Source organism: Globicephala melas, chromosome 14 (assembly GCF_963455315.2).
Source record: "Globicephala melas chromosome 14, mGloMel1.2, whole genome shotgun sequence".
NCBI classification, from domain to species: domain Eukaryota; kingdom Metazoa; phylum Chordata; class Mammalia; order Artiodactyla; family Delphinidae; genus Globicephala; species Globicephala melas.
This window is the reverse complement of record NC_083327.1, coordinates 13138237-13161561: the sequence shown is the minus strand read 5'-3', so window position 1 is coordinate 13161561 and position 23325 is coordinate 13138237. Positions and strand designations below refer to the sequence as shown.

The following is a 23325-nucleotide window of genomic DNA, read 5'->3' as shown; positions in this document are numbered from 1 at the left end:
GAGACTATATATGCCAAACTTTTAACTGTGTTACTTCTAGGGAGTTGTGTATGGGCACGGGAGACAATGAAAGTCTTTTATGTTTTATAGTTGTGTGACTTTAAATTTTATCATGAGAACCCCTTACTTTTATCATTATTTTTTAAACACATAGTTAAAAGAAGATAACCTAGGACATGAGGAGAAAAAATAAGAAAGCCATGATCACTAGGATCATGCAAAATTTCAGTAAGAAAATATTCTATTATCTAATTTAACTTTTATACGGGCTTACTAATCTTGCAGATGAGAGAAATGGGGTAGAAAAATATTTCACATTTTCTCAGGTTATCACTGAGGACAAGCTGAAGAAATGTGTTTGAGTTGATCATACACCTAGGAATGTTTGAATCCCAAACCTGAGTGACATCTTTGATGCTGTGCTCTGTCTTCTGCCCTGTTTCAATGACTTTTATATCAATGACATATCAAGTTATTAAATGACATGGTGGCTCAGACACTGTACTGAGCAAGATATGTGATCTAGTGACTGAATGAAGAGCTAAAAATGTCCTGACAAACAGAACAACAGACCAATAAAATAATGTATCATCTGATGTAAATGTAAGGTCCCAAACTTGAAAGAAAACAAAATTACTCATATATATCCAGGATCCAGTAAAGATGGCTTAGTAGCAGCATGTGTTGAACTTGAATCAGTTCAGTAAGTGTCAACAGTATGATATGGCTCATTGCAAAACTCAATGATTGACATCACCTTCATAAAATAATAGTGGCCAGGAGGCTAATCAGATTATACTAAGAATTTTAAAGTAAGTGGAGTACGCTCAAAGAAGAACACTAATGCTGATAGCAGAGTTTTAAAATCATACCTTACGAACCCTGGTTAGAAGATTCGTCTTTATGTTACCCTGAATAGACCACCTGATGAAGAGCACAGTAGCTGGATCTGATGTAGAAGGCTTGAGTCTTTTTATGTGGCCCTACAGTTAAGGCCAATGAGTCATGGATGCACAGGGAGAGACTCCCCAACTCAATACAAGGTAGACACATCTGACAGAATATTCTGACCAGAATGGACTGCCTTAGAAGTAATGAGCTTTTGGAAAATAATTTATAAATGAGACTCAAGCAACTGACACCCATCAGATGCCTTCAACCCTAGGATTCTGTGGTCCCATATACTTCCCATTTTTTCATAGTCGAAAATATGACTTCCTCTGGTCTCCAAGTCAGCACATTGATGTTAAGTTTATATTATTCTGGTTTTTATCTTCACCATATGATGAGCACCTCAGATGTAAGGGAAATTTATAATAAAAGGACCAGTTTACTGGGCTGTTGAATTCCTGTTAACCTGCAGGTAAAATCACTTCCAGTTTTCAAAGTTCCTCCTCAACTCTCCCTTCTATACATACCTAATTTTCTATCTGTAAATATCCCTGCTTGTTTTTTATGCAACTTTTATCTTTTTCTCCTCTGGTGTCTCACTTTAAAGCCTTATGTTTCTGGTACTACTTACCTCCTCTGATTTGCCAAGTTTTACTTCTGAACTTCTCTTTGACTAAGCTGTGATTGACACTCCACTCTGGGACGTTTCCCCTCTCATTAGCAATGCCATCTATTCTCTTTTCATTATAGATCACCTGAGAGAATATGTAGTTCAATCTTTTCAACTTTTAAATCTCTTCTTTTATTACTATCTTTAAGTTTTATTCATTTATTCCCCTTTAAAAAACATTTTTCTATATGATCTGTGCACTTGTTATCATTTTACCAAAAATGTGTTTTAATTATGAAGTATTATTTTTCAATGTAAAATATTTTATTGTATCTGAGACATACGGCTAGTTTATGTCCCCAACCATGCTTTTTCTGTATGTTTTTCACTACTACCAAGCTGTCTTTCCATGGAGAAGAGATATTCAACTCACTGATATTTAACAACTATTAGAAAAGATACACTGCAAAACTCTATAGCTTTGCTCTAATAATTCAAGCATAATCATGCAAGGAAAGATGGTACAATCCAGTGGAAAACAATCTTACTCTTGGCCAGTCGAACATATGGAGATTCCAGAAGAATGTACAATGATTCATATGTTTGTTCGACTCATATGCTTCAAGCCATAAGGCGTTTGTGGGATGGGTGTTGCATGGGGCGTCCAAAGTGACTTTTCAAGTTTAAATAATTTGTTCTGATCTCCTGAGCAGACTTAGGGTCAACATTTTAGACTCTCAGGATACATCCCTGTGGGCAATAAGGAAAACGTTTCCTTTTTTTAAGGATTCCTTTCTCCGGGACACCAAAGACTTATGAACTCTGGTTGTTCTAGATATAGAGGTTGTCAGTAGTTTGATTCAACACCAAAACAACATTTACTTCTTGACACGCCTCCTTAATAGATGCAGAAAGAATCATTCTCCCAATGTTGCTTTGAAATATTAAATGAGTTGAGTATCTTCAGTATGTGCTTGGGCCTCAGAAAGACAGAAAGGGAGGTGAGAAAGGAAACAAAATAGGTTTGACATAGCAATAATACATATGATTTTCTACAGTCCTCAAATGAAATATCTGGAGAGCAGTTTGATACATGCACTTGATAGTCCACTAAAATCAAACCTTGAACATATAATGAGATTACCTTGAAAATAAATGTTAGAAATTTTAACAGATAAAATGCATCAAAATAAAGATTCTAACATCTAATAGAGTAAGGCTGGAGACATACTTGGCTGTGATGGTGGAGACCAGATGATGAGGAAAGATTATGGCCATGAAGGGACTCACCTCAGTGCTCAGATGTTGGTGGGCTAGTGAGCAACCTCAAAAGATGCCCTTTTCCTTCTTGCCTCTGAATTTTTCTTTCTTGAAAGTAGTTATCATAGTGTATTTACCAGCAAGTTAAGATTTACTTTCAAAGTTATTGGAAAGGTGGCATTTCTACTTCAGAAAAATAACAAAAACACTACAAACCAAAACTCTACCTCAGCTTGTTTGTAAGCTTTCATGCTATATCATTTTTGTTTGTTTAGAGTTGCTTGTGATCATTATCCAACAGAGAACTTTACAGCATATTAGTTTTTTTTGTTTGTTTTTTAACCATCTTTATTGGAGTATAATTGCTTTACAATGGTGTGTTAGTTTCTGCTTTATAACAAAGTGAATCAGCTATACATATATCCCCATATCTCTTCCCTCTTGCGTCTCCCTCCCTCCCACCCTCCCTATCCCACCCCTCTAGGTGGTCACAAAGCACCGAGCTGATCTCCCTGTGCTATGCAGCTGCTTCCCACTAACTATTTTACGTTTGTAGTGTATATATGTCCATGCCACTCTCTCACTTTGTCACAGCTTACCCTTCCCCCTCCCCATATCCTCAAGTCCATTCTCTAGTAAGTCTGTGTCCTTATTCCTGTCTTATTCCTAGGTTGTTCATGACTTTTTTTTTTCTTAATGGAAGTTTTGCTGAGTATGGACCTACAAATAAAGCCCAGTGAAGACTTGATAATAAAATGAATATGCATAATGTCTGGCATTTTTCACAGAACTAAAACAAGAAAATTTTTTAATTTGTATGGAAACACAAAAAAACCCAGAAAAACTAAAACAGTCTTGAGAAAGAAAAACGGAACTGGAGGAATCAGATTCCCTGACTTCAGACTATACTACAAAGCTACAGTAATCAAAACAGTATGGTACTGGCACAAAAACAGACATGTAGATCAATAAAACAGGATAGAAAGCTCTGAAATAAACTCACTCACATATGGTCAATTAATCTATGACAAAGGAGGTAAGACTATACAATGGAGGAAAGACAGTCTCTTCAATAAGTGTTGCTGGGAAAACTGGACAGCTACATGTAAAAGAATAACATTAGAACATTCTCTAACTACATATAGAAAAATAAACCCAAAATGGATTAAAGACCTAAATGTAAGAGCAGATACTATAAAAGTCCTAGAGGAAAACATAGGCAGAACACTCTTTGACATACATTACAGCAATATTTTTTTAGATCTGTCTCCTAGAGTAATGGAAATAAAAACAAAAATAAACAAATGGGGCCTAATTAAAGTTAAAAGCTTTTGTACAGCAAAGGAAACAATAAACAAAAAGAAGAGACAACCTAGGGACTGGGAGAAAATACTTGCAAATGATGTTACCAACAAGGGATTAATTTTCAAAATATACAAACAGCTCATACAGCTTAATACAAACAAACAAACAAAAAAACCCAATCAAAAAAATGGGGAGAAAACCTAAATAGGCTTTTCTGCAAAGATGACATGCAGATGGCCAAACAGGCACATGAAAAGATGTTCAATATTGGTAATTATTGGAGAAATGCAAATCTAAACTACAATGAGGTATCACCTCACACCAGTCAGAATGGCCAACATCAAAAAGTCTACAAACAATAAATGCTGTGGAGAAAAAGGAACCCTCCCTCCTACATGGTTGGTGGGAATGTAAATTGGTACAGCCACTATGGAGAACAGTATGGCTGTTCCTTAAAAAAAATAAAAATAGAGCTACCATATGATCCTGCAATCCCACTCCTGGGCATATATTCCGAGAAAACTCTAATTCAAAAAGATACATGCCGGCCCTGGATGGCAGAAGTGGAGCCAGTGGGTAGAAGGGACAGGGAGGCCGACTTTCCTTGCATCCCTGTAAGGACAGCTTGTTCAGCGGCGAAACCATCCCACTGGCTGCAAGAATTAGAGGTTCTGCGGGGAGTACCTCCGGCCATGCCTGCAGGTGCCAACCCCCCTGTGCCCACGGTGCCGCCTGCCCTTCGACCCCAAGAAAGTGGACAAGGCCGCCCACGTGGAGAAGCAGCTTTCATCCTACAAGGCACCCTGCAGGGCTGCAGTAAGAAGGTGACGCCGGCCAAGATGAGGGTGCACGTTGCCTCCTGCCTGAAGGTCCAGGAGCAGATGGCTAACTGTCCCAAGCTCGTCCCTGTGGTGCGCACATCCCAGCCCATGCCTAGCGCCGTCCCCAACAGGTCCACCTTCGCCTGCCCTTACTGTGGCGCCCGCAGCCTGGACCAGCAGAAGCTGGTAAAGCACTGCATGGACAAGCACTACAGCGACCCCAGCCGCGGGGTGTGTCCCATCTGCTCGGCCATGGCCTGGGGCGACCCAAGCTACCAGAGCGCCAACTTCCTGCAGCACCTGCTCCCCCGGCGCAAGTTCTCCTACGACACCTTCGTGGACTACAGCATCGACGAGGAGGCTGCCTTCCAGGCCTCCCTGGCCCTGTCTCTCTCCGAGAACTGAAGGCGCGGCCACTGGCCCAGGCCTCCTGCCTCAAGGGACAGGCCCCGCCAGCTCCTGCGGCCCAGGCCTGCCTGCGAAGGTGCCTTGAGGGCCAGGTGGAGCCTCACTGCTGCAGGAGGAGAGGCCACGTCCCCATCGTCACCGGCTCTTCGGTGCTTCGGGCTGAGCAGGTGGCTTCGGGGGCCCAGCCACTGGGACGGAGTGTGGCCACTGTCTGTGTCTCAAAGCCATGATGTCCTCCCTGCAGAGAGGACCCTTCAGGCCCTGCCATGTCCACAGGCCCCGGCACTGAGCAGGGAAGTGCGGAGGGGGCCCCGGCCCAGCACCTGGCAATGCTTCCCCCTCGCGTGCTCGGTACTGGCTTTTGTGATACGTAAAGTTTCCACACTCTTCTATGTTATCCGATATGATGACCTTTTCACATTTTCTAGAGCAAAGACAGAGCAGTTACCCTTCATATTGCAATATCTGTGTTTGACTAGGAATAATAGTATTTTTATGGAACATTTACAAAATTATATATTTTTAAAAAACAAACAATAAAAAATGAACCATTGTGGGATTGGTAGGGGGAGGAGAGGAGAGACAGGGCAATCGCTGTGTGCAGGGACCGAGGTTGCCACGTCCCCAGGTCACCTCGCGGTTCCCCAGGGTCACTGTGATAATAACGGGAAGAAATCCCAACGCCCGGCTACTTGCAGTGGCTCTGTGTCTGCTCCTGGCCTCCCGCCTGGGTCTTGGCCTCGGCCCTGCTGTCACTGTTCCAAAGCTGACCACCTCTCACCCCCGGCAGGGCCGCCCCCAGCAATGGCAGAGCACAGGGGCCGGGGCAGTGACCAGGCAGTTCAGAAGATGCTCATCGGCACCCTCGTTTGGTTCATGGCATAAATTATTGCTGTCTTTAAAAACAATTTAAATAAAATGTCTCAAAGCATAAAAAAAAAAAATACATGCACCCCAATATTCATTGCAGCACTATTTACAATAGCCAAGACATGGAAGCAACTTAAATGGTCATCTACAGATGAATGGATAAAGAAGATGTGAGATATATATATATATATATATATATATATATATATATATATACACAATGGAATATTACTCAGCAATAAAAAAGATGAAATCATGCCATTTGCAGCAACGTGGATGGATCTAGAGATTATCATACTAAGTGAAGTAAGTCAGAGAAAGACAAATATAAGATACCACTTATACGTGGAATCTTAAAAACTGATAAAAATGAACTTATTTACAAAACAAATAGACTCACAGACATAGGAAACCAACTTATGGTTACCAGAGGGGAAAAGGTGAGAGGGATAAATTAAGAGTTTGGGGTTAACATATACATACTACTATGTATAAAATAGAAAAACAACCTACTGTATAGCACAGACAACTATACTCAATGTCTTGTAATAACCTATAATGAAAAGAATCTGAAAAAGAATATGTGTGTGCGTGTGTGTGTGTGTGTGTGTGTGTGTGTGTAACTGAATCACTTTGCTGTAGACCTGAAGCTAGCACAACATTGTAAATTAACTATACTCCAATAAAAAATGGATAAGAAGTGAATATGCATAATGTCTTTATGTTCTCCAAAGTCTTTCTCTCTGCATGCTTTTTTAACTAAACAAGCATTAAAAGGAGTTTTCCCAGGAAAGTTAATTAAACAGAGACCATGATTTCAGTATTTAGAAATTCTTTGATAATTTAAAATATTAGAAAGTTAGTTATGTTAAAAGCAATACTTTTATTCATAAATTATTCTAAGTAGAACCAAGTAGGGGGAAGTATTTCCCAACACATGCTGAGAAGTTAACATCTGGAGGGAAGACTTCTAAATTTGAAATTACGTCTACACATATTATGCCCTTGATCACAAACATTCAGGAGCTTCTCAGGATAAAGTTCACATTTTGGTGAATGATTTTATAGTCTTAATTGCCACTACTTTCTTGTATCCCGTTTATCTCCCAACAGATTGCTGCTGCAATTACTACACGCTTTCCTATCAGGTTTTTGCACATTCCTGCTTTGGACATTACTAATAGATGTTTCCCTGTCTGGATTATCTTCACTTCCTGCTGCCACCTTCAGTTTAGAACTTTCCTACAAATCTCAGTTCAAATCACATTTCCTGCTTGAAGACTTCCTAGATCCTGGGTAAGCATATGTGATATCTACTTTTTGGAATCAGCACATTTATAGCCTATATCACTGATTTTACCTTATAAACATATTATTTTTAGCCTGTCTTGAATTTCTGACTTTACTTTTTCTTATTTTGTATCGTATCTTCCAAGCAAAGCCGTGTGTTCCACAGGGTTCCACATAACTTACGGCTCTACATAATTTAGTCTTCTATGAAACCCTGGAGGAGCCATCACAGTATTATTATGTAGGAGATGTTTAATAAATATCAACATTAAGCCAATGAATGGATTTCTCTGAGAGAAAAAAATATATAGTATTGTCAAGTTTTATAGGAATAAATTTAAATATATGCTATAGTATTATAAAAATACACAAAGACCACCCAAATGAGAACAGAGGTTATTTATGCAGATTTGCTTTAGCAAAGTCACTATTACTTCATTTGGCAGAGATTCAAAGGCAGGCAGGTAACAGAATTGAAAAGTTGTGTAGTGGAAAAAAATGAGAGACGTTTTTAGAAATGCTTTTATTGGAGGTTGCTGGCAAGGGAAGTTGAAGGTGGGCTAACTAGAAAGGAGGAATCCTATTTGGCTTTCTCTGGCTAGTTCTGAATTGGAAGTGGGGGAGAAGGATTACAAAAATTGGGGGAGCTAACTATTGTTGGCCAAGTTCTAACCCTTTGGAGCCAATTGCTACAGAGCTTGTGGTTTGGATTCCGTGGCTGGTTGCTGCACAGGTTGTGGGTCGGAATTTTATTGTTATATGTGGTTGATATATTTAGTCCCAGTAAAATAATAGCTAACATGCTTATAGTACATTATCATGTCCCTAGCATTGTACAAACCCTCTTTCATTTGGTCCTTATGACAGCTCTATAGGCCCAAGAGATATAAACACTCAAATTTTACCAAAAAGAAGACTGAGGCTTGGAGAAGCAAACCATCTTGCCCAATGTATCCAATCTAGTAAAAGGAAGTGCTTCCATTTGGACTCACATATTCTGAATCTAAATTCAGATTTAAGAGGAAATAATTGTAAATACTTATGGATCCGACCAGGCTGGTACAAATGAGAAGCATAAAAACCCAGGGAAATTCCATAAAGTTGCTGAAAGTTGGGAGGATAGTATCTTGAAAATCTAAAGGATATCTGGAGAAAATGAAGCGTCATTCAGAACATAAGTGGAATTCTGAGAATATTTGGAAGGAGGAGACTAAGTGATAGCTAAAGATTAAATATTTCTAACAGGGGTGAATAGAAGGGAAGGAAGCATCAGCTTTTCCATTTGGAATTTCAGTTCGTTTCTGTCAACGTGGATGTACCGTCTACAGTGGGCAACTCTGTGCCCTCTGGGTGTTTGCAGTATAATAGGAGGGAGACACTTGGAAAAGGGGTGTTTCAGCGCACTCTTCCAACTTGATGTAAGAAGTGTGTTAAAATTTTAGGGATATGCAGAAAGAAGAAAGGGGAAAGGCAGGGGCTTACTATTTATCAAAGTGCTGTTTACCAAAGTCCAGTTAGCAGAAACAGTGCCCGAAGTAGGAAGAGTTGCAGAGAGGCAGCAAAATGATTTAGTTACTAGCTGATCCTGCTGCTAGTAATTACTGCCTTAAGGCTGGAGAGGAAATGAGAGAGATATAAGTGCTTGTGAAAAGAACAAGTGGGCGGGCTTCCCTGGTGGCGCAGCGGTTGAGAGTCCGCCTGCCGATGCAGGGGACACGGGTTCGTGCTCCGGTCCTGGAAGATCCCACATGCCGCGGAGTGGCTGGGCCCGTGAGCCATGGCCGCTGAGCCTGCGCATCCGGAGCCTGTGCTCCGCAACGGGAGAGGCCACAACAGTGAGAGGCCCGCGTACCACAAAAAAGAAAATAATAATAATAAAAGAACAAGTGGGCTTTTACACCAGCCTGGCTGGGGACGCAAGGAGCAAGCACATTCATTTTAGGATTAATCAAAATTATAGTCGCTTTGCTTCCTTGCATCGTGGGTCAGCTGCCACCTCATTTACGAGATGTCCCCTAATTACTCCCTCCCTCTCTACCTCCACAAGATGTATGCATGTTTTTCTTAGAATTTGACTGTAACTATTTACCAATACAGGCAAGTATAATGATAACGATGGTGTCATTACCATCAACGCCATATTCATTCCTGCTCTAATACGTCCTTTTCATCTTCTTATCAAATAACAAGCCTGTCACACTCCAAAGTTTGGTCATTACTATAACTTATGGAAATAACAAAAGCCAGGCAGCTTTTTATACAGCTAATTCCTCCCCATCCAAAAGAATTCCGTTTTCTTAACTGTAAGGAAATTCTCTAAAAGCCCCTGACACAATTCCTGCACCACACTGACAGCTGTCTTTCCTATAGATTCTTGACCTGTGGCTTCAGGTAGTGTGTCCCTTCCCAAACCCCAAATTCCAGGGAGCAGTCAGTCTTTCTTGGTTCACGTCAGGATGCTCATAATCTAAAAGTGGCTGCTCTGAGACAAATGGCTTACAGACTCCAGGCCGGGGGGTGACAGGGACTTTTCACATTAGTGCAACACCATCTCTACAGTTCTTACATCAACACATTCTCTGCCCACAAAATACCAAGTGAAGTGGGTATTTGGGGACTTAGTGGCTTCATTTCATCAAAAAGAAAGTTAAGCTGAAACCACTAGACCAGAATAATATATCAAGTAGAAACATTTCAGTTTTAGTTACCACTCGCATTCCCACTTGGTTTCCAGAGCACAGTTATCTGAGGGGATGGCTTTCAGTTATCCGGGCACCCTCCATTTACCCAAGTCAGAAGACCAATTTGCACATTAGGACCACTGTGGACCTCCACCAGAGTAAAGTTAGAAAGGTGGAAAGCACAACATACAAGTTAGCTGATAGATGCCTCTAACTGTGTGCTCTGGAAATCAAGTCTTTCTCCATGTTCCTACTCAGTTGAGCAACCAGACGATAACAGGGAAGATAATTTAGTTCAACCCTGTTGATGTGTCATCTGGAGAGGGACACATTCAGTGAAGCCATGACCCATCAGGATAAACTGAAAGGCATGGCTTCAAGAATAGGATTCTTTGGTGTGGATATGCAGCAGTTCTGTTGTGTTTCCTTCACAGACATCACATTCCTTACAGCTTTAAGACACACAAGTATGGTTCCCTTTCCTAATGCGCTTCTCAGTAAGAAAATATCAGTAGAATACAAACTTTTCTAAGATGACATCCACTTCCCATGACTAATCACACCCCACCCCTTCCTGCAGCAGGAATCTTTTGTTCTGTTACTATTGCTGCAACTGCTATACCAAGATCAGCTGCCCCCCCATTGGTTATACTGGTTAATTCTTATCTGAATCCTGAAGGTGAGGGGTTATTATTCCCATTTTGCAGGTTGGGGAGGAGAAACTGAGGCAGCCTCACAGTGGTGAAGTCATTTGCCCCCAGGTTCCCAATGTCTGTAGTGGAGTCTAGATGCCCCTCTTATAAGCCCTACATCCATACCTCTGTGTCAGGCTGCCTCTTAGTGACATCTAGATACTCATGTTTTATAAAGAATTATGGTTGCTTAGAACTAAGGTAAAGATATGTTTTAAAAGATTGCTTCTGCTCTTCAAGCTATGGAAATGCAGATTTCTTAGGATGGAGAGAATCTTTTTTCTTGTCTGTTTGTTTTGGGGTACCACATCTTCTGGATGTCTTTAAGGCAAGTGGGCTTTGCTTCACCAACTGACTTCCTCAGGTGCATTTACTAGGTGTGTGTGGTTGAAAAAAAATCAGTCAAATCGTGGGCAATTACGTTTTTAAAGCATCACTGCATACAAAAGTTTAAACAAAAATTCTGTAAAAAAGACTTCCAGATGGAAATATGTACAGCTTTTAATGTTAGGAAGACAGTACTGGAAAAGATTCGTGTGGCTGAAAGTTCAGTCAAATACTCAGGAATTTCTTTTTCTAAGACAGAATTATATACAAGGGTTTAAACAAAAAATATTCTGAAAATAAGAATGAATACTGCATGAAAATAAGAACAGCTTTAACTGTTAGAAAAAAAAAAGTTGCAGAAAATGTTTTAACTAAACAGTAGTTCATTAAACTGATTATGTGGGAAACATTTAAAGAAAAAGTTTCCAGAGCAGTAAGAGACTTACTTTTTTTTTTTTAAGTCTGATATATTCTTCTGCATGTCGGTGAAGCAGTAAAAGACTATGTTCTTTAGCGTTGTCATCTTTCTTCTAGGACAAATTGAAAAAAGATATTTGAATTAACTTTTATCTTCTTTACCGATTTTCAGAATCATTAATATAAACTCACATAGAAATTTCTGAGACATCTGATCCTTTTCATTTCTCTATTCATAGCTGCCGCAATGGTAAGTGTATTACCTTGCAGAGACAGAACTTTAACATTGATGAAATGCATTATCCAGTTGTAAAGCCTACTAAATTGAAAATCAACTACGAAAATGGACTATGGTGAATTAGGGTCAAAAAAGTTAAACAATTGAGAGAAAGGCTATTCCAGGTAGAAGATGATTAAATCCATGGTTTGGAGAGGACAGTTATTCACCTTATATAACTATAATACATGTTAGACTCTATGGTGCCCCTTCCCTCAGTAAACTGATTTTGAAATGAACAAAAAGATATCTCACACACAGGAAAGATTTCGTGGAAGAGGTGGCATTTGAGATGTGCTTTGCAGATGAGTAGGATTCGATAAAGAGGGATGATGCTATGTGAATGTTTCATTAAATGCTGAATTAAAGTTCTGAGAAAAGGAAGCAGATTAGTACCAAATCAGTGAATCACTTTTGCCAAGGAATCCAGTAATCAGCATAGAAGGGTCAATCTAGCAGCATGGTTAAGCCAGACCAGTGAAAACAGGAGGCAGAAAAACCAGTTCTCTTAGTAAAGAAACTGACCGTTAGTTCAAGTGAGAAGAAATAATGCCTAGAAAGAGAGCAGAGATAATGGAAATGAAATGGCAAAGGCTGCTGCTATAGAATGTTGTAGGAAGTCCCATGATGGCAGGAAGAAGGACTGGTTGGTCGTCTCTGTAGTTCAGCCTTGAGTTTTATGTCTGGAACTTAGCAGGGACTGATTGTGTTTTGAAGGAATGAATGATTGGATGACTAGCTGAAAGCCAGAATGTATATGGCTTTGTATCTATTTTATGAATGTACCTATTGGAATTTGAATATGAGTTAGGCTTACCCTGACATTAACAGAAGTATTAATTTAGGAGAAGGAGACAATTTCAGGGAAAGGGGATGTGTTCATTCTGGACAGGTTAGGTTAAAAAAATCCAACGGGATATCCAGGTGGAGGTGTCTAACAGAGAGTTGAAAATATATTTGTTACTAAGAAAAGAGTATGTTTGTTGAAATAAATGAATGACTCATCTTCCAAAAAGGGATGATTTTTTTATTATTTAGTTATGAGACTCTGTTTTTTCCTTATCTTGATTGCTGTAAATTAAATTTTCCACTTGAATTTTTCTACCCTTTTTTTTTTTTTTTTTTGCGGTACGCGGGCCTCTCACTGTTATGGCCTCTCCCGTTGCGGAGCACAGGCTCCGGACGCGCAGGCCCAGCGGCCATGGCTCACGGGCCCAGCCGCTCCGCAGCATGTGGGATCCTCCCGGACCGGGGCACGAACCCACGTCCCCTGCATCGGCAGGCAGACTTTCAACCACTGCGCCACCAGGGAAGCCCTTTCTACCTTTTTCACTCTCATTCTGTTCAAGTTCTCTATTGCTGCATAGCAAACGACCTCAAAACAGTGGCTCAGATGTCAACCTCAACCATTCAGTTATTTATACTCGAAGGAAATTAAAAGAGAGGCTAAAAAAAAGAGGTCAAAGACAAACAATCCCAAGATTACACTGAGAGATTATTACAGTGACAATATGTCATAATGTCATAGAGTAGAATAAAAATAGATTTTAGAGTTGAACTTTACTGAATCTCTTGGTATATATATATATGCCCTGTAGCCATTTATTTAAGCAAAGGAAGGATGACAAGGTTACTATGTTCTTAATAAAATATGTTTTATGGTCAAGTTTTTTTGAAACTTTTAATGGAGTTAACTTCTGAGGTTTTATTTAAAGATACTTCAAATGTTTTTCAAGCTATTAACTAACAACACTATAATCTCTATGTGAAAATTGTAAGGGTCCATTATTGTACTGGAGAAGAATAGTTCTTTACTGCTTTTAACTGCTGCGCCTTCCCTCAAATAGCAGGCTGTCAAGAACCTTTCTAGTGTAATTGCAATTGTGAGTAATGACACCGCCTACCACCTGTAGCTTTCTGTTTCTTATCTGGTCTGTGTTCCAAAACCATGTAAGAAAAGCTTCTTTGGAATTTCATGGTAAAAAGAATCTAGAAGTTTCTGAACATGCTTGATCCTAATGGCTAAAAATAAGAGCTAATATGTTCAAGTTCTACTTTGGGGCCAGTGTTTAAAAATGCACATGTCTCATGTTATCTGATTCTTATCTCAGTCCTATAAGATAGGTACTATCATTACCCCTATTTTATAGATGAATTAAATGAGGCTTGGATAGGTCCTTCTCATATAAGCAAGAATTCTGTGTGAAGTCTTTTCTTCTTTATGAATCCTCCCTCAAAAATGGATAGAACAACTATATAGACAAACAAATAAGTAAAACATCCAGGGACAACATCTACTACACAATATGATAAGAAATTCTCACGAACCCAAAATATGAATGGGAGAGGACCAACTACTGTTAGCAACTGGATCCTTATGATACTAGAGACTGTGCTTTGGAATGCAGCAAAAACAACAACAACAACAAAAAACATGACCCAACGTGAGCAATGGTAGTTTAGATTGGACAATCTATGAACAGAGGTGGAAACTGGGAGGGGACTTTGCAGGCTCCAATTCTAAAGTGAGGGGAAAGGGTCTGCAGGAAGACCGAATGATGTTGGTGGGTCTGGACCCTTCCAACTCACAGAACTAGCCAAATGAGCTACTTGCAATTCACGGTCCTATACTGAAGAGAAAGTTCTGGGAGGAGAATTCAAGTTGAGGTTGTTAGCTTGATTTACATCTCTAAAATAATTAAACACAAGATCCGTGAGCTCGCATTTGGATTATTGCCCTGGGCCTTGCAAATGTCAGTGGTGGGTCTCGTCCTGAATATTAAGCATGACGCTACTCTCTACCTTCATGGTAGGGGTGTCAAGAAATTGCAGTACAGGTGTTCTTCCAAAAACCAGGGGATGTGGAGTCTAGGCTGTACCAGAAAATTCATTCTACTTAGCTGATCTGCGTTTGAGAACATAGAAAAGTGTCAATTTTTTCTAACTGTATAAGTATAGGTCATATTTGGGTGGGTTTTATTTTTCAAAAAGTAGAAAAAGAAACTTCTTTTTAAAAAATTCCATAGTTTGTCTCATATTTTTAAAAAGGCTTTAAAGATATGCAGAGAGATAAAAATGTGATGCAATGATATTTTGCCATAATGTGAAGGATTTTCTTTGTAGTTTCCCATAAAGTGGACCTCATATCATGAGGAAAGTGATTCTTCACCATATCCTCTTCTTTCTGCACATACACACTGATGCAGTTTAAAATCTTCTTATTTATAAGTTAAATTCATTTTCAAGCCATAGTTGTGATGGAACTTTATTTTTTCACTTTCCCAAAGAGGATTCATTTGTTCAGTAAGAAAAAAAGAAGGTATTTTAGCATAGAATTTTTAAATTGTCTTCACTATTTTAATTAAAAATACATGACAGAAAAAATATTTAAAAATCATCTAGTGAGTAAGTGTCCAGGCTAGGAGCTGGTGTCTTTAATTACTGGGCTCTGGTTGAGCCTCCCAAAATATGTGATTCTAACACAGGATGGCTTTTCTCACATATTTAGTTTTAAAGATTTGTCCTGAAGGGCAGAACCTCTAGGAGACTCTATTAGTTTCCTAGGGCTGCCATAACATATTACCATGTACTTTATGGCTTAAGACAACAGAAATTTATTCTCTCACAGTTCTGGAAGCCAAAAATCTGAAATTAAAGTGTTAGTAGGTTGCACTCCCTCTGAAGGCTCTAGGGGAGAATCTTTCCTCACCTCTTCCAGCTTCTGGTGGCCCAACATTCCTTGACTTGTGGCAGCATCACTTCAATTTCTGCCTCCGTCTTCACATTCCCTTTTTCTGTGTGTGTGTCTCTGTGTCCTTTCTTCCTATAAAGATACCTGTCATTGGATTAAGATCTAGGATGATCTTATCTCCAGATTCTTAATTTAATTATATCTACAAGTAAAGTCATATTGGGAGGTTGTGGGTGACTTATCTTCCATAACCCATCATGGAAGCTGATCTATAGATAAGTAAGAAATGTTTTTTCGTATACTTAAAAATCTATTAGTGAGAAAAATTATACTGTCTTCTTTCAATATCATAATTAAAAACATAAAAACTTATCAACCCATGATATTTAATAAAAGGAGACATTTACATCTTGAGTTGATTCCTAGTCACAGTATAAGTAAATACAATTTTATTAGCATGAAACAAATTTTGTTTTAGAGAAAATTGATACTTCAGAATTGTGAAAATCAGTTTCTTATACTGGGATATTGAGGGGATCATCTTGTACCCTAAAAATAAAAGCAAAGTCAGAAAATGTCAGAGGTATTTTAATAAAAGAATTTAGTTTAATGTTTTCATACTGGGTCATAGCTATATTATTATTATTAAATGTTTTTGCATTTTTCTCATTTGGGTTCAGTCAATTGTGAGATCAGTGACCTGTGAATATGAAATACAACCAGGGAACTTTAAAATAAGTGGAAATTTTCTATAATATAAAAAGGAAATTGAAGAGAAAAAACTGTTCCCTTCAATTTGAGGATCCTTTTTTATATTTTCCAAATAGGAAACCTAAACAAAAATTATCAACTTATGAAGAAAAGGAAGACATCTCATTCCTAATGTGATGAGGCAGAAGAAAATTTTAAATAAAAGAGCAACAGAAAGGAGAAAATTATTGCATGTGTTATTTTTGTCTTTAAGAGAGCATAGAGTCTTCAAGTGCAAAAGAGTAAGAGGAGGGGGAAAGAAAGAGGGAAAAGTATGGAGGTAGGAAGAGAGAGAGAGAGACAGAGAGACAGAAAGACAGAAAGAGAGCAGAGAGATGGGGCAGGGAATGTGGGAGAATGCTTTCCGTCACTTTCAGCAGTGTTATGTTTGCTGCTCCTCCTGTAGCCTAGTAGGAAATACTTGTGTTTCTCCTCCCCAGGAAGGAAAACTAGCTAAAAGGGACGAAGGCAGTAAGGCTAGAACACAGAATTGGTGAGTGTCATTTGTTTGTAAGTCTGACTACCCTCCTTTTTGATTCTTTCTCCACCAATAAGTTCCACATCATCAAAATCTTACCCTATCTCATAGAACTTTTTGCATGTAAACTCTAGGAATTAACCTTTTGGAAAGAGAATATTGGGAACCTTGTGCTCTTTCTCAGAGCTGGCTCTTAAAGTGTCTAATAATCTAATTTCACAAAGACACAGATGCTCAACTAACATTTTATCTCTACCCCCATTTTCCAGTGCCCTGCAATGAGAAGGGACCATGCAACTAGTCGTGGTCAATGAGATGTGAGCTGAAGCAATAAGTGTCATTTCTTATCCGAGGCAGGAAAAAAAGCCCTCATGGTTCTCCAGTTCTGTTCTTATGCCTTGAGGGTAAGAAGAAAACTCATGTGTTATTAATAGCAGAGCTACAAGTTTTAAACAGCCTGGATTTCTGAGTCACCACATTTAGTTTGTACACTGCAGAGTTCTAAGGCCCTACAGTACATTTTACATGAGTGAAAAATGAACTTTATATTTCAAGTCATCAAGATTTGGGGATGGAGTATAGCCACAGTATAAACCTATCTTAATATGTCTAATATTTCTAAACTGTTTGGGATTTGCTGAAGTTAGCCCTTAATAGACGTGAATCAAAATCAAAAGCTACAAAGTAGGCAGCCATTAGATAAATTTGCTTTTTAAAAACTGCACTCTCTTTGATGCTTTTTGATATTTTAGTTACTGTTAAAAAGAAAAATATTCTTGTGATCCTGGGCATGGTTATATTAGTAATAATTATATCCAATTTTACTAACAGGAAGGTCTGTGATTGCAAATTCCTCTTATTCTTTTCTTAACCCTTGTTAAGTGACTTTCTGCCACTTTTTAAAAGTTGTCTGGGAAAGAATAGAAATCATAAATTTCTTGATATCAAAATTTTCTTCTGGATATTTATAAATACTATATAATAAACTTCATAATCTGGCATGGCTGGATGGTATTTTTAGCACAACCAAAATTTAAACTCACATAAAAGTTTTTTTAACTTTGATGAACCTAATAGGATGGATTTGGGAAAATCACCAAAGCCCTGACCCAACCATAAAAAATCATTCTCCTTTTTCATGGGATTATATGAGAATTATAGACTATGGTCATTGTTCCTAAGCCCTGTGGGCCATGTAAGTGACTGAGCCCCTTCTTTAATAAATTTTTGTATCTGCATTGAAACATCACCCATTAGATATCTGGATAGAAAAGGGACATATGACCCACACCTACCCACTTCTAACCAGTGAAGATTACTAGTATTTACCAAAATCACTTGCAACCCTAAGATCTTTCGGGCATTAAACTGCACGTGTACCTCAAAGCAATGATAACTACTTGTTGTACAGGCTCTCTTAGTAAGTACTGGTAACCTTCACTGGTTAAAGATAAGTAGGTCAGAGCTGTATATACTTTTCCTTCCAAGATCTCTTGGTTAGATGAATATATATCTCAGAGTAAATTCTCCCAAGCAGGAAGAACAGTCTGTCCTATAGGTAATGGAAGTCCCTCACTCCTATACACCCTTTATAATACAGTTAAATTAGCATATGCACAATTTAACACTGTTTTCAAGAAGTTATATTATCAAATAGGCAGGTGCCAATTTTAAAGGGCATCCCCTGCTGCTTCGTGTAGACATTATGAACAGGAATCAGGGTGAGGTGTGGGAGGAGACTATCCCTTTGCTTCTAGAATTCTTCTAGAGCCCCCAGCATCTTTTTTTCTACTGATGACATATTACAAGGACTGGAACAATATATACTTGTATTATAATCCCAGAAGTTAAGGTCTGTTGCAGGATTTTCTTTTTGCTGTGAATGTCAGGAAAAAGTAACCATCTCAAGCCTTTTAGACTAAGCCATGAATTAAATAAAAAAGTCAACAGCTAACTGTACTTACTATGCACATTTCCATGCCTTCAAATGTACAAATAAATGTCATTCTAAAAAAATGTTTTATTCATTTAAATGAGAAGTGAATGGAAGCTTTTGGAGACATGAGGACTTCTTATTGCAACAAAAAATGTTATTTTTGAAAGATAAAAGGAAAATCAGTAAATCCATCATGTGTGCTCTAAAAGTGCCTCAAAAGCTACATGCCCCCGCCAGGTGGGTGACTGACCCGCTACTGACTGTATCTGTGGATTGACCTCTTTTGCAGGAGAATTAAGGCAATATGGTACTAAAATGAATAATTAGATCTTAATTAAGCTCCTGGGCTGGTAATTAGTAGGCACTAGCGGTGGCATGCTCGTCATTATAAACAGGCAGGTGCACGTTCATTTATCTTGGTTGTCTAGTGCTTTTTGCAGACAGACAGGGTAAATAACTGGGGAAATTAGTAGCCTTTTTGTCTTTGCCTACCTCAATTCAGCAAGTGACTTTTCCTGTTTAATTTCAGTTGAGGTCAGAATACTGAGGGTGATTTTAAAGATCAAGGAGAGAAAATTTTCATACACAATATTTAACAAAAGAATAAACCCAACAAACTTTATCCTATTGCTATCCCCATTTCTAATTTACTCCTGCCTCATCCCTGCCTCCACCCTGTACACAAACTACTGATAGCTCGAGCTCATTATAACCTGAGCTTCCCTTTCCCTTTAAGCTTTCATTGCCTAAGAAGTGAAAGATGATCTGAGACCACTGAGAAACAAGGAAAGCGCCATAAATAGGAGCATATGTTTTGTAGCATGACCTGGTCCTGCTGTGGAAAAGGAGGTTCTTGGTAGATGCAAGTCTCAACAAAAAAAAGAATCTTTCTCCTGATGAGTTCTCTCACAAGAATGGAAGATTTCACTCCCTTTTAACAGGTTGTCTATGAATACTCTTTAAAGAGAAAATCATAGTGCTTTTAATAAAAGTCCTTTCAGTTTCCTTCCCAAACTGCCTCTGTTGCTTTTCCTATTGCCTGATGGATCACAGTTTATTAAAAGGGTTCTGTCTACAAAGGATGAGAGAATTATAAGGCTACTTCAGGACCTGTTTCTGGAGGGGGCAAGAATGTCATAAACTAGTATCTTTCTTCTATTATAACTTGATTCTACACTTCAACTTGAGTCTCCTTGAATCAACAATAATAAAATAAACAGACTTCTACATTCTGAAGAAAATCATTCCAGTTAAGTTTTTGAAAGGTGAATAAAATTATAGCTAGAATATATTTATAATGTGCAAAGCGTTATATATACATATATGCAAACATATATCTGTATAGATAGGTAGCTATTAATAATTACCTAGTAAAGTAAGTTATAGCCAACAGTTGATTTTGAAAACATGATAAAATTTAAACATGAATATAATAATAAAAGAATAAGAGCTAACATTTTTGAACTGATACATATAAACCAACTATAATTTTGGGTGCTTTATATGCATAGTTTCATTTAAACTTCAAAATAATGCAATTAGTGGATATTTTTACTATCTTAGTCTTACAGGTGAGGGAACAAGACACAGAAAAGTTAATTAATTATGTAGAATAGGGTTTAATAAATACTTGTTTTTGATTGATCGAATTAACTCTTTACCAAACAGGTTTATTTAAGCATGCACTTATATATTTATATTCTATTTTAAGTGTACATTTACATTATATATTACTTATGTTTTATATATTTATATATTATATCAATATATACTTACATATTATGTTATATATTTCTCTATATTTAATTAGATCTCTAGTTGCTAAATAGTTAATTCAATCAATGAAAAATTAGTATTTATTAAACTCTATTCTACATAGTTAAATAACCTTGCTGTGCTTTTGTGTGTGTGTGTGTGTGTGTGTGTGTATACACACACACACACACACACACACACTAAGTAGAGAATATATAAAGATATGTATAAATATTTATGTATACATACTAAGGAGAGGGAGAGAATTCTCATGTCCACGAGTGTCTTGCATTTTACACGTCTTGCAAGTTTGCCCCTTTTAATTCTGAACTCTTTTCTTTTCAAGGATGTCTGTATAGTAAACAGCCTTTGACGGTAGAAATAGTGTCTTTGTCTGGACCAAAGGTAGGCTGGCTTACAGCCTTGGAAGATAAAGATAGTGTTATCCTCCAGAGCAAAGGACTAGCATGCTGTCCATTATGAAAGATTCATATTCGCCAAGCTCAGGGTTCCTCTCCTGGAAGGCAGTCCGTTGTGTGTGCCAGTATTACCTCAGACTCTTCACATCATTGTGGAAATTAAATATCATGCTGATACTCTCACTACTGATATTGGTACAAATAAGTCCCGTTGCCTCTGACCCACGTATCTTGGGTCTTTTGCCAGCATCAATAAAACTGTAAGAGGCTAACTTATTAGCTTACAAATGCGGTAAACCCTCAGACCCTTCATAGGTTCTTTCCTGCCTTCTGGTACACAGATATATTGTGCCTCCTTTCTCATCTTTCTTAAGGTTCCAAAAGTAGCAAAATTCACTTACTGATACTTTTATCACTTTTTAAAAATCCCTACCAAACAGTGGAAAGGGCAAATAGAGGGGAACATAAAACAAACAAAGGGCTCAAGAAATGACATCTTGGTCTAACAGAGACATACAGACTCTGTGACTCTGCTTTGGGTGTCTTACTCTGTATTACACACTCTGGGAGCATTTAGGACTGACTAATCTGCTAACAAGACCCATCTTCCCCTGAAAAGCTCATCTATCCCACCTTCCTTCTCTAATAAGGCCCTGAATATTTCCCCCATTAAGCGTAAGCTGCCAGCATGGATCTAATATGGTGATAGGAAAACAGCTCTTTAAAAGAACTATTTTGTTGAACCATAGCAGTTCCCTGGAAACCAAGTAATAGATGCCACTCTTTTTTTTATGGCTAATGAAACTGATCTCCTTCTTAAACCCTGTCTTTCATAATCCTAGATGTATTAGAAAAGTGATACTTCTAACAGCAATTGCTCTTTTTAGATTTGTAACTATAATAACAGGTGCCTTCTATGATCATGTAAAGATTATTTTACTTGCACCAAAACATCACTGTGATTTTTAAGGGTGGTAATATTTAAAGTTAATGGGAAATATACATAAGTCTATCTAGCTGTAGGAAACAGACCTTTAAAACATTTAGGAAAATTCTATAGTAACTTGCATGTTTTTTATTTAGACCTGAGACAACTGGTTTATTTTGGGTTTGCCTGTATGGGTTGATTTAGCTGTTTTAATTAAAGGCCAGTGCTCACGGTTTCTGTACCCTCTGCTCACCTCAGATTATCATTGACTTGTGAAACAGTCTCATCTTTTTCTGGAGGTTTGGGTAAAATGTGTCTTTGCTGTGTTAGCAAAGGTAACATAGGTAGGATAATGTCTGTTGTTCTAACAAACCAACCTCCGCATTTCAGTGCCCTAAAACAATAACTATTTATTTTTTTTCACTGATATAAAGTCCTATGCAGGTGCTTTCAGTCGGTGGGGTAGAGAATTCTACTCCATACGGTCATTCAGGGACCCAGAATATTGGAGATTTTACCATCATCAACACACGTCTTCTAAGATCATCCTGGGTTCATATTCAGCTGGCAGAGAGGGAAAGCAAAACTACAAAGACTATTCTCACTTCAAAACTACCTTGACCCCATAGTGTCATATACTACATCTGCACATACTCCATTGGCAGGAATTAATTGCAAGGCCCTAGTGATGTGTAAGGGTGACTGGTGAGTAGAATCCATGATGGGGCAGTCACTTCTCAAAAATAACTTCAAACTACTGAATTGGGTTATGACTCTTTGATGGAAGAGCTGTCCCCATCTTATTCCCCACTCTTAGCAATTACTTCTCAAGCCACCTTTAAGGACCTCTCAATACTTTAATAATGTCTTCATTTTATTCTTATGAAATATTGTGAATGAGCCTGTAAATCCTTCTGTAGAAACACTGACTCATTATACTACAAATAAAGTATAAACTTACGCAGGCTTACACTGGTTATGATCAATGCACAAAATAGTATGATATATGATACTATTTTCAGGTACCCTTACCTGTAGTAAGCATGATTTGAAGTCCATAAAGTAAATATGTATTGTTAACCTTGTTTATATAATATATCCTTCTCTAAAAAATAATTCTAAAAGATATCCTTTCTAGTTATCAATCTGTTTTTTTCAGAATAAGCTAATGTACATTTTCAAGGAAGGAAAGGGAAATCAGTAGAGTATATTAATTCACAGAAAAACATAATTTCGTTCTCATGGTATATAGTTATTAACTACTGAATGAATCCATTGTGTTTTACAGATGGGGAAACCAAAACTAGAGATGCAAGCTGTTGCCCATGATCATGCCACCTATGGTAAAATAAGATCTGGGAATTGGCTCTTCCAGCCCTGTGCTGCCGCTGAATACAGCTGACACCTTAGGCAGCTTAAGGCTGTCTAGAGCTGCTGCGGGGGAGCCCTCAGGTCTACTCTATGGCTACCTCTGAGTCTCTATATTGTAGGCTACAATGAATTAGAGTGCCATTGGCTA

At 38.2% G+C, this 23325-nt stretch overlaps 1 pseudogene; it reads left to right on the top strand.

Moving 5' to 3' along the window:
• The first annotated feature begins 4905 nt into the window (after positions 1-4905).
• On the top strand, positions 4906-5348 carry LOC132593401 (E3 ubiquitin-protein ligase RNF166 pseudogene; annotated as a pseudogene).
• Positions 5349-23325: the final 17977 nt, after the last annotated feature.